At 33.4% G+C, this 12,870-nt stretch overlaps 1 protein-coding gene across 4 annotated transcripts in view; it reads right to left on the reverse strand.

Annotated features, from left to right (window-relative positions):
* Nucleotides 1-12,870, reverse strand: part of DPYD (dihydropyrimidine dehydrogenase) — an 869,175-nt gene that overhangs the window by 717,656 nt on the left and 138,649 nt on the right. Inside the window, exon 1 of one of the 4 annotated variants that reach the window (XM_045036247.1) lies at nucleotides 1,204-1,618. The exons of the other annotated variants lie outside the window; for them this stretch is intronic. The gene's annotated coding sequence lies outside the window, so the exon portion shown is untranslated. Of the gene's footprint in view, nucleotides 1-1,203; nucleotides 1,619-12,870 lie in introns of those variants that run through there. 4 annotated transcript variants of the gene reach the window in all.

Genomic DNA, 12,870 nt, shown 5'->3' on the forward strand with positions numbered 1-12,870 from the left:
ATGTTTATTTTTGAGAGAGAGAGAGAGAGAGAGAGAGAGAGAGAGAGAGAGAGAGAGAGAGCGCATGAGCAGAGAGAGGAGGGGCAGAGGAGGGAGACACAGAATCCAAAGCAGGCTCCAGGCTCTGCACTGTCAGCACAGAGCTCCAAGTGGGGCTCAAACTCACAAAGGGCAAGATTATGACATGAGCCAAACTCAGAGACTTAACCAGCATGGACCCTCTTTTTTAAATAATGAGCATATTATACACATTACTTTCATTATTTTATGTTTCAATGCTTAACTTTTATTTAACACATATATGATATTCAATATAGTATAAAATATGAATTTCATACTCTGAGGAATTTAGTTACTAAAAATTATTGTTATGATATTATACTGATTACATGTCTCATTTTCTTGTACCATAGATATAATGAAATAGTATTGCTTATTCTAATAAATTACAATAAAAACTGATCCTTCTTTGTGTCACTATTGTTTTTTTAAGTCTCCTTATAAACTTACCCTATGAACAAGAATAATATGTAATCAAGACATGCTCCAATAAAGATATGGCAATTCTGGTAACATCTAAAACTTTTATTGTACTGTACAGATTAAAATTCACTCCCACACATATCTCTTTTAATATACATACCAATTGTTACATAGATATTATTAACATCCCCATTTTATAGGTGAAAGTATGGAGGCTTAAGGAAGTTGTCTGTCTTGTGTCAAATCACGTCACTAATTAAGGAAGTTAGATACTATTCATTTTTCTTCAGTGCTTTTAATCACATTAAATGGATACCTCTATTCAACATATGGATTTAATTTTCTATGAAAATAAGATTCTAATTTCTCATCTCACACTCATCACAAATTGAATATATCCTTTCAATACACCAGGAAAAATCTATGTTTTAGTCTGTATATATTCATGATGTATATAGTAAACATCCTAATTATGAATATGACTTCCATAAATGGTAAGTCCTCACCTCAAGTCACTATCATCCTTTCTTAATGCCAATATAAAAAATTACTCTATACTATAAATTATGAAAAAGCTGTCAGAGAGATTCCAAACCAACAATGAGAGAAATATTAGAAGGAAAAGGGAAAGGTAGAAGGGAGAGGCAGAGAAACAGAAAACAAACATCCATCAGTAGTCATATGAATTATTTGCTTAGTTACTACAAAAGTAATAATTACACTGTAACTCCATGGGAACAATGGTAATTTCACAGTAGCCCACGTTACTGTTATCGTCCTATATCCTGATAACTGTGAAATTAATTTGTGGCACTACTGCAAGTGTCGGCCATAAGCTGTTCCCTTGGTAACAGTATTATGCTATCATAGAGAAGGAATGTTTGGCAGTAAAATGGGCAGCAGCAAGCTGATTATACAGGGAAAAGCTTCCATCTAAATACACATAGCATAGCAATCATGCTTGGAAAAACTACATGGCTTACCAAAAGAGTTCTCTCTGTTCACTGTCCATTATATGTTGACTGTAGTAGTTCAAGTGAATAACAAGTAATGATCAAATTACCAGCTTATATTTAGCCACAGGGCCTTCTTATCTTTAAAAAAAATGCAAGGAGAGAGTACAAAAATGTAATACATTTATTTTGCTCTCTTTCTTGCTTCCTCCCCTGAAATTATTACTATGCCATTAGAAGTCACACACACACACACGCACACGCACGCAGGTGCGTGCGCGCACGCACAAAGACACACACACACACCCACACACCCACACACACACACATGCTTCATTGAAAACCATGCATGTAGCCAATAGCTAGGCAACCTGTAGGTATAAACAAAGATATCAGGCATATTTTTAAAACAATTTTGCTTAAGGAAATTGCTTAAGAAGGAAGATGTTACATCTGCAGGCTACTACCTTCAAAGTCACAGAAGGAAAAGTTGAACATTTGGCCAAAAGGATAGTAGCTCAGCTTTCTACTTGTTCTTTTTTAGCATGAAATATTCAAGAGAGCATACACCAAACGGAAGAGCATAACTATATGACATCATAAGAAACCCTGAATTAGAAGTGTGTATTTATATTTAAAAAGCCATGTATTCCCAGGCTTTCTATGGTTTAACAACCTAGAGGCAGAGACCAGCTTCTCCCTCTCACCCCTTCTTTCATGACATCAGCCGGGCTGAGTATCATTCCAGGATGATCATGAATTCGCTGGGCACACTGTTTAGATTAGCTAGTATTTATGTGTTTATGTTAAACCAGGCATCATAAGACTGGCACTATTTTGTCATATTTCAGATAGAAAATTCAGATATGAACTCTTCAGAATTCAGTAAATCTTTGCTTTTAAATCTATTTTTGCTTTTGAAATGATCAAACCATAGAGTAATAATTGCATCTTAAGATTTATGATAAGCTTTTTATGTAAGTAATAATTTTGTTATACATTCAATGCAAGGTTAATAGTTACTTGAAGGTTTTTTATTTGGCACCAATTCCTGTCGACCAAAACAACTAACCTCAGGGACTATTTAATAGGTTCTGACAAGTTTAGAAGAAGAGTTAAATCACAGCCAGATACTTATTGATCTTAGCTGGCTCCTAACCATCAATCATTTTCCCCCAAGTACCTGGCACATAGTAGGCTTTTAATATTTGCTGAATAATTGAATAAATATTTTCAAAATTCTTATTTGAGCATATTCCCAGTAAGGACATAGCCCTAACCTATATTTAGAGTCCTACTCTGACATCGACTTCTTCAGGATTATTTTCCTAACTTAGATTTCTGGATATTCTCTCTTCAATGGTCTTGGAAAAGACCACTAAGAATGTGATTTACAGGATATTATTTTCTTTTATTTCTATGACTAAACCACCCACAGACTAACCAGAAACTAAGCTTTTAAAAAACCATGATTTAAGAGAATTCTCTATGACAATAAGATGCATGGTTAAATAATTTTGCTATTATGAATTTATTGCTTACTTGGTGTATGACCATGAACAAGTTTGTTAACCAATTTGAATCTCAGTGTCTTCATACATAAAATGGTTATAATAACAGTACCTGTCTCACAGGATTGTTATTGGAAAGAAACAAGATAATCCGTGCAAAGTATTTGCTTTTGCAAAGTATTGAAAAAAGAGATATCATTATTTAACAATATTTGTTATTGCTATAATTTATTAAATAAATAGATTAAAGGTACTTAAGACTTATTTACTTCAGTGATTAAATTTTTTACCTGCCATATAATGTAGGTTACATATGTTCAAAAACCTCTGCTAAATCATTTATGTACTAGGAAGTAAAGGAGATATTTTTAAAGGATAGACTTTGCTGTCAGAGAAAAGTATAAGTTTCAGCTTTGTCATTTAAAAGAGTTCCCATCTACAAATTATTAAAAATTCTGAATCTTAATTTTCCATCTGTAAAAAACAACAGAGATTAACAGTGTCTATTTGCTTTTATCATTAATATGAAATTCATATTCCTTCCCATGGCCAACAGACCCTATCTTGCCTCAGAACTCATCTTCCTCCATGAAGCTTCACCCATGTTGCCTTCATCAGAGTCCTCAAACATGCCCAGCTTGTTCCCCTGTCAAGGTAGGCCTGAAACTTCATGCACTTTACCACAATGGTATACTTCCCCTCACCCACGGAAAGAAAGCAACATGGAAGTACAGAGGATTTATGCAATGATTAGTCAAACACATTTCATCAACTAAGAATAACAGGTTAACATGAAGTTTGTAACTTTGAATAACTTGAGTCTTTCTTAGGTAACTCTAATGATTATCTAGCCTTGCAATATAATGTGGCCCTGATCTGTGTAACCAATCAGCAAATTCTCAAGGAAGTTACTGAGTATATGACAAGTAATTTATAAAGGCACATTTATATACACATGAATAAGATCTCATCCTAAAAAAAAAGAAAAAAAAATCACCTTCTCAAAGTCCATGTTAGTTATCTGAAATAACAAAGGTGAAGCACAAACTATGTCATCCATCATGACATGAAATAAACATGTGTTGCTACACTGTGATTTTGGTCTTTATCCCGGTCTGACCCATTTCTTGAGATTGTTACCTCAAGATGCTCTCCCATGGAGTTTGCACTGAGTATACTTTAATCCAGTTTCTTAAAAATCCATCACAAATTACTAGGGTCTCAATGACTTATCAAAACTCATGTTTCAAAAATGATACCTAAGAAACATAATATTCAGTAAGTGAGAATAAAGTATTTTATACCTGCAGTGTGGAATTGTTCCATTGGAGGAAAGCAAGAAAAAAATAAATAAATAAAAGTCCACATGCCAAGACCAGAACCTTGTGGTCAACCTAAAGTGTATTCCTTCTTAATTTACTAATTCAAACATCCCATGCTTCCAATGTGGATTTCTTAGCCACCCATTTTGCTTGCTCAGTTCCGCCATTAGTACTGGTCTTCATGCTCTTCAAGACCTCTGCTATATTCTGTGTTCCAAAGTAGTTAAATTGAATACACAAGAACTAGGGGCGCCTGGGTGGCGCAGTCGGTTAAGCGTCCGACTTCAGCCAGGTCACGATCTCGCGCTCCGTGAGTTCGAGCCCCGCGTCAGGCTCTGGGCTGATGGCTCGGAGCCTGGAGCCTGTTTCCGATTCTGTGTCTCCCTCTCTCTCTGCCCCTCCCCCGTTCATGCTCTGTCTCTCTCTGTCCCAAAAATAAATAAAAAAACGTTGAATACACAAGAACTAGACTATCTAATGGTTCAAATTGCTGATCTGTTATTTATTATCTGTATAATCTTATGCATGGTTCTAACTGTGTTAAGAATAACACCTGATATTTAAGTAATAATAAAGCCTACATCATAGGACTGTCACAAGAATTAAGTGAGTAAACAAATGATAAGTATTTAGAAGAGTTCTTGGCATATGATAAGTAATAAATTATAGCCATTATTATTATTATTACTATTATTATTTCTTCCAATTTTTCTTTATCCATTCAGCCATCCCTGTTTTTACTTGGCTTAAACTCTATTTTTAATCAATTCAAAAAACTTTTTGTAAAAATGCCTAGACCCTTGTTACTTAGATCTTCCATCATGCCTCTCTTAGAAAATTCATACTCTGGATGAAAACACCCACGTTCACAGAGAAAAACCTACATACATACAAAAAAAAAAAAAAAAAAAGCCCAGCATAATGATATAGCCAGTGTTACTGATCAGGTGAGCTGTCATGAATCCACATCAAGGAAACATATTTCTTTAGTTAACCTTCTACTATTCCATTCCATTCCAGCACTATTAAACCTTCATCTTTCCTTATGATTTCTAAGCTATTCCTGTTCCATTCATTTATCTTCAGCAGTTTCCCTTCTTTCTTATTTTTGTGAAAAATAAAAACCTTTAGGTGGTGTTCCCTAACAGTGCTGTTACCACTTCTCTAAACCTATTTCTAATGATTGATCACTGTCTTTTCTTCTGTGCTTCTGACCCTACTCTTATCAAAATGGAATTCCCACAAATGGAACTGGATTCCACTTCCTACCATCTCTAAAGTCACATGCTTTCAATATTTACTTATTTTATTTCCTGGAACCTCCTTATTAGCATCTAATTATTTTAGGTTATTCCAATCTGATAACATTGCTCCCTGAATCTTCCCTCTCCTTCCTCCTGTGGATAGCCAAAAAATCAAAAGAAGTTTGTTGTCTATACTCATTGTGCCTATTTCCTTACTGTCCATTGATTTATTCATATATTGCACAATCTAGCTTCAGCTCCTACTTCTCCATGGATATGGCTCATGTCAATTATGTCCATGCCATTCAATCCAGAGGATATTTGTTCAAATCTCTTATTTGATCTCTCAGAAGAACTCAGTAAAATTGGTTCCTCCCCATCTTAAAACATTCTTTTCTTTCACTTTAAAAACTTTCTATTTTTAGATAGAATGGTGGGTGGGGAGATGGGTGAAATAAAGAGGATTAAGAGTACACTTATGCTGATGAGCACTGAGAAATGTACAGAATTGTATAGAATTGTCGAATCATTATATTGTTGTTATCATTATACTGTACACCTGAAATATGAGTATTAATTTATGAGTATTAGCATACTCTACATGCTAATTATACTTGAATTTTTAAAAATCTATTTTCCCAATGCTTATTTGTCCATTCCCCAGTCACCACTGTTTTTACTTGTGTTTTCCCATTCTTTTCCTAAATGATTGTTAAATATTGGAGCATGCTCTTTTCATTTACTGTGCTCTTTTCTTTGTTCCATTTCACAGTCATTTTCATGCCTTCAATTACATCTCCATACCTATCTAATTGGTCCAGCATTCTCAGATTTCCACACCACAGCCCATCTCTGTCCTTATCTTTGGGCTTGTGTGTCAAATATAATTATTAAATCTATTCATCCATGTAGCCATTCAACAAATGCTTACTAAACACGTGCCATGTCCCAGGAACAGTTCTATATGCTAGAGATATACAGTGAGCAAACACACAACTTTCTGCTTTTATAGAGCTTTATTCTATTGAGAGAGATGCATTAAAGATTATAAACAAAAAATATATAGCATATTAGATAGTTATGAGTTATCAGGAGAAAAATAAATTCGGAAAGATGGATAAGAAATATTGATGATGCTGGGGTGCCTGGGTGGCTCAGTCAGTTAAGTGTCTGACTCTTGATTTCAGCTCAGGTCATAATCTCACAGTTCATGGGATTGAGCCCTGTGTTGGGCTCCATGCTGATGCTTAGAGCCTGTTGGGATTCTCTTTTTCTCTGTCTTTGCCTCTCCCCTCCTCAAAATAAACATTTTTAAAAATTTTTAAAATATTTCAAACAAAAAAAATGTTGATGATAAAAGTTAGGTGACTTTTACATAGTAACCAAGGAAGGCCTCTCTAGGAGGTAACATTTGCAAGAACTGAAGATGGAGAGGAAGCAATGCATGTTGATACATAGGGGTAAAGGGAACAACAAATACAAAGGACACTTTTTTCTCAGATGCCCCTTTTTTCTCGTGTTCTGTGAATTTGTTTTTATGGTTTGCCTCTTATTGAATTTTCAGTCATGTACAGGAACTATTCGCTGCATAGTAGGGTTTTTTTTTCTTACTCCTTTTCTTAATTGTTTACTTTCTAATAAGTGACAAACATGATTTATTTTATTATTTGACTAGTAGTATCTTATCGTCATGCAAGCAGATTCTCTTTTAATTTCTTTGAGAAGAAGGATATAAATGATAAATAATAAATCAGATTAAAATACATCAGAATGTCAGTTGAGCTTTTACTTCGTTAAGGGTACTATGCCTAATAGGAAAAGAGATGCAAAGAAGCCAGATTGTGGTGGGTTGAGGTATGACTGGGAGGTAAAGGCATGGAATTATACTGTTTAGACTACACACTCCAAAAGCTTGGCAGTGAAACGCTTTCCAGATAAATTTGTAGTTGGATACTGCACAATTATATCCATTGGCTTTTAGTGAATTTTTTCTGGCTTTTAAAACTCTTTAATTATAAACATATGAACATAAGCCTTAATTAAGACAAATCTTTCTTTTGCCTGAATAAGAACTACCAATAGGGCAAGACTAAAAGTTTCTGTCAGAACCATTTTAGTCTCCCCATTTAGCGACTATACACTGTGCCATGCTATCAGGAACTGTTAAGCATGTTCTCACACGTTAGAGCTGTTGCTGCTCAAATAAGAACTTAGGCCTTGTACAAGAAATACACAAGGAACCACTGAGTCAGAAGCAATCTCTGTCACTCAAAGTACCATTTATCCTTTGGATGTCCCACTTATATTACCTCAGAAATTTCTGTTATTAAAAATCCTGACTGTATTGTTTCAAGACTCACTTTCTGACACCCTAGCTTCTGGAATCTTCTCTTTGGTGTAGTTGTCTGAGCTCCCCTACGTATCCTTTTTATCTTGGCCAAACTTTCTAAAACCTAGACCTCTTACCATTAAAAATATAGATGTTTTAAATTTCTATAAATCCATATAATGAACATATTTTCCCTCTTATGTTGCAGTCCAAGGTATGGTCCTCAAATGATTTCAGGTTATTTTTCAAAAGTTCTACTAGATCCTATATCGGTTTGTGTTACAGTTGTTGTTGTTGTTGTTGTTGTTGTTGTTAATTTATACCATCAGTAACATTTTTTCCTCAAATTGAACTGAACTGGCTCATCAAAGACAGTCAAGTAAATAGACATCTATAAAAATTTCAGACAGGCAAAAGAAGCATTTAAATGATTCAAAGTTTTGTTCTTACAGGTCTTCAACATACAAGTTTATTAATCTTTTCAAATAAACACATTATTTTCTCAAACCGAAGATATGAAATTATTGCAATAAAAGCAATTAAATATATTAAATGTTGTATAATTGTCTCATTTATATGGCTAAGGTTATTAGCTTATATATGATGTCTTTAAAATAACTCCCATTTGCAGTTACATTTCAAACTGCAGATTTGACGCACCAGCCAGGAGGAATGCCACAATCCCTGCTGTGCTAAACTTACTGAAACAAATAGAAAAAATACTTTATTGTGTTTTGTTCCTGTTTTACTATTTTGTAATTGGACTACCCTACAGGAAATACTCTTCTTTATAATATATCACTGAGTTACTATAATAATCTTGTTTCATGCTCTTCCTTTATAGATAACATAAGAATTTCTGAATTATTATTTTACATTCAGGCTAAAAATAGTAGGACAAAAACAACTTAAAAGGCATTAATCAAAAAAGGTGTTTTGTAACTGCTTATAATGGCAACTGCTCCTAATAACATGATTGAATATACATTTTTGACAATGGAAATATGGCCTCACATACTTACACCAAAATATCTACAAAACTACACAAAAATGGAGAGATGAAAAGCATTTTGAAAAAAATGTGTTTAATTTCTTTTAAATGATAGCAACATATATCTTACTATTTAAAGATGATCAAGTTGTTGGGTTTTTTTTCTTTTGATTATTAAATAAAATGTGTCTTAAAAACGAAGTCTTCTTCCACACAAAGTAGCCTTGAAATTTATATATGGAGACTATCATTTAGGGTTATACGTAACACTGTTTATATATTATCATGTGTTCCATGGTTAATTTTGCCAAGATTAAAAAAAAACCTTTATGAAAGTGCTAATATTTTCATTGAAGAATTAAAAGTGATCTTTAGAAAATACTTAAAAAGCCCACCCCACCTCTCCCTGGATGCCACATGTTAAGATCATCTTTAAAGTGAAAATAACTTTCAATGAAGTTTGTCACTGCAGTAATAAAATTCATTTAAATGGTTTTTAAGCTGGAGTAGCTTTATGAACAATTGTGCTAAGTAGCAATAAAAGTTCATTTCTAGTGAGTAATGAAAAGTCTTATCGCATTTTATTTAGAAAAAGAAAATTTGTTAATGTTAAATGTAATTTTCTTAATCTTAATTCTCATTTAATGCAGACATCTTTTGGAGGGAAGTATATATAATGGGATGTAAGATCCAATTTGGAACTTCATATAAATAACACCTGTTAAGTACTATCAGCATTAACTGAGGATCAGCTTAGAAGGATACCAAAAGATTTTATTTCACATGAAGACACATACAATTTCTTTAGAAATAGGCACACTTGTGAATATTACTATAACCAAAAGTGGAAAGAAATTAAACAATTTTGTAAATTATATCCTATCGTATGATATCCTAAAACTTATTATTTGTGAGAATTTTAATACCCTATGCAAATTCATTAGGAAAAATACATAAATGCATTTATTTCATAAAACTTTAATTAGACACATCCTAAATGTATCTTTGACATTATCTATCCCTACAGAATCTCATTGATATTTATTTTCCTACACCAAAGTCTAAGTCATTTGATTGGGTTCACCCAGGTATAGCGTACTCAATGATACAGAACTCTCTCCTGAGAAAAGAAGAGGGAATTAAAGAAATTAAAAGACAACAGGTTGCATATTTTAGTTGTAAAAAACCAACACATTAGGAAAAGTAAGCACTTAAATGGTCATATAAAAGGCCCAATTAAAACTAATTTAGCTTTGTCTCTTAGGATTTTTAAACCTATACTTCTGAGCATTGAACTGAGTCGACAAGACCAAGTTATCCTTAATTATTCGTTGTTTGACTTGACCAATTAATTCCTATCAAAGCAGTGAATTATTTCACTTACACATGAGGTAACCTGAACATATACTATTTTGATTTTGAAAAAGACAAATACTAATTAGACATTTGATAAAATATTTTGTTAAAACAAGCAATGACCTTGTTCTATTTCGATTCATTTAAATAAAATATAAAGTTTTTTTGAAAAATAACACTCATAGAGGTTAAGGAGCTTCTTACTAAAAATTACAGACAGTCCTAGTGATAGAGTCAAAACTGGAACTCTGGGAATGTAGGAGACCTACTGAAAGGTGAAGCAATATATTTTGATTTTGAGCAGATGAGTTTCAGGTTCCTGATGAACATTCAAATGTCAAATAAGCCTTAGAACCACGGCTCTGGGGTTCAAGAGAGTGATGTGGCAGATTACACAGATTTAAGGAGACAGTAATATGCAGACTGTGAATAAAGGCAAAGAAAGTAGATTATATCACTAAAGGCATAAATGGAGTGAGAAGAGGAACAGGGATGAAAGTTTCTTCATATTTTAGAGAAAATAATGGAGGCAGTGGATTAAATATTCTACTTGAAATGAACCAAATAAAAATCAATTATTCAAAAAACAGGTTTGTTTTCTTTAAAGTTACAATGACATGGAATTGCTTATATTTACTCAGGATATAACTCATTACCAAAACAATGTGTTAAGGCAAACAGAGAACCTGAACTTCTAAGCAGAATGTAGGTCACAGAAGGCCAATCAAAGCTCCCATTGCCATAAATTAGAAAAAGCTAGATAAGCCATAAGCATTGTATTTTTAGAGGCATCAGAGATCTGAGAAAGAAAAACAGCAACAAAAAAATTACACAGCCTAAAGTTCCTGAGAAGTGAGAATATTCTCAAAATGAGTTGAGGAGAAATCATCAGTTTGGTTTTCTAAGAAACTGCCAACCTACCTCCCATGTGGCTGTATTATTTCACAGTCTTATCAGCAGTGAATGAGAGATCCTTTTGTTCCACATCTTTAACAGCATTTAGTGTTGTCAGTCTCTTCAGTTTTTGAAACATATATATTCTAACAGGTGTCATGGTATTTAATATTATTAATTTGCCATTTGCTAATTACATATGATATTGAGCATCTTTCTACATCCTTATTTTCCATTTGTGCATCTTCTTTGGTGAGTTGTATATTCAGATCTTTTGCCAATTTTTTAGTAAGGTTATTTTCTTATCATTGAGCTTTAAGAGAAAATTGTATGTTTTGAATAACAGTCCTTCATCAAATATGTCTTTTGAAAAATTCTTTTTTCCTAATATGTGGCTTGTCTTCTCATCCTGTTGGTAGTGTCCTTCATAGAGCAGAAGTTTTTAATGTTAATATGGTGCAGATTATCAATTTTTATTTCAGGAACCATGCCTTTTGATTGTATCTAAAAGTCACTGCTAACTCAAGATCATGCAGGTTTTCTCCTATATTGTCTTCTGGGAATTTTCTAGTTTTGCTTTGACATTTAAGTCTATGATCTATTTTGAGTTAATTTTTGTGAAAGGTGTAAGGTCTATGTTTAGATTTTTTTTTTTTGCATGTGGGTGTCCAGTTGTTTCAGCCCCATTTCATGAAAGATTATCGCTTCTCTACTGTATTGCCTTTACTCCTCTGTCAAAGATCAATTCACTATATTTGTGTGGGTCTATATCTGAACAAACTGTTCTGTCCCGTTGATTTGTCTATTGTTTAGCCAATATACCATCTTGATTATTATATCTTTATAGAATGTCTTAAGGTGGGGTAGTGTCATTTCTCTGACATACTGTACTGCCTATTCGGAGTCTTTTACCTCTCCATATTAGTTGTAGAATCAGTTTGTGGATAACCAAAACTATCTTCCTGGGCTTTTGATCAGGATTGTGTTGAATATAAAGATCAAGTTGGAAAGAAATGACATCTGAACAATATTGAGTCTTCCTACCTAGTAAAATGGAATATCTATGTATTTTTTTTCATTAGTTTTATAGTTTTCCTGTACATATTTTGTTAGATTTATACCCACATATTTCAGTTTTTGGATGCTAGTGTAAATGGTAATTTTTTTAAATTTCAAATCCTAATCATTCATTGCTGATATTAGGAAAACAACAGATTTTTACACATTAACCTTGTATCTTACAACCTTAATATAATTGCCTATTAATTTCAGCAGGAGCTTTTTAATCTTTTTTTTCATATTTTCTATAAACAATCATGCCATCTGTAAACAAATACAGTTTTATTTCTCCTTTCTCAACCAGTATACCTTTTATTTCCTTTCATGATCTTATTGCATTAGCTAGGATTCTAGTAGGATATTAAAATGGAACGTTAAGGGGCACCTGGGTGGCTCAGTCAGCTAAGCATCCGACTCCAGCTCAGGTCATGATCTCCTGGTTCACGAGTTCAAGCCCAGTGTCAGGCTCTCTGCTGACAGCTCAGAGCCTGGAGCCTGCCTCGGATTCTGTGTCTCCCTCTCTCTCTCTCTGTCCCTTCCTCACTCATGCTCTGCTTCTCTCTCTCTCTCTCAAAAATAAATTAAAACATTAAAAAAAATTTAAATGTAATGTTAAGAGTGAACAGCCTTTCCTTATTCCTGATCCTGTTAAAACATTTTTTAAATTAGGGCTTTTACTCTTTTTTTAATTTAAAATGATGATTTATACATCCAAAATCATTTTTCAA

Source organism: Felis catus, chromosome C1, assembly GCF_018350175.1.
Source record: "Felis catus isolate Fca126 chromosome C1, F.catus_Fca126_mat1.0, whole genome shotgun sequence".
NCBI classification, from domain to species: Eukaryota; Metazoa; Chordata; class Mammalia; order Carnivora; family Felidae; genus Felis; species Felis catus.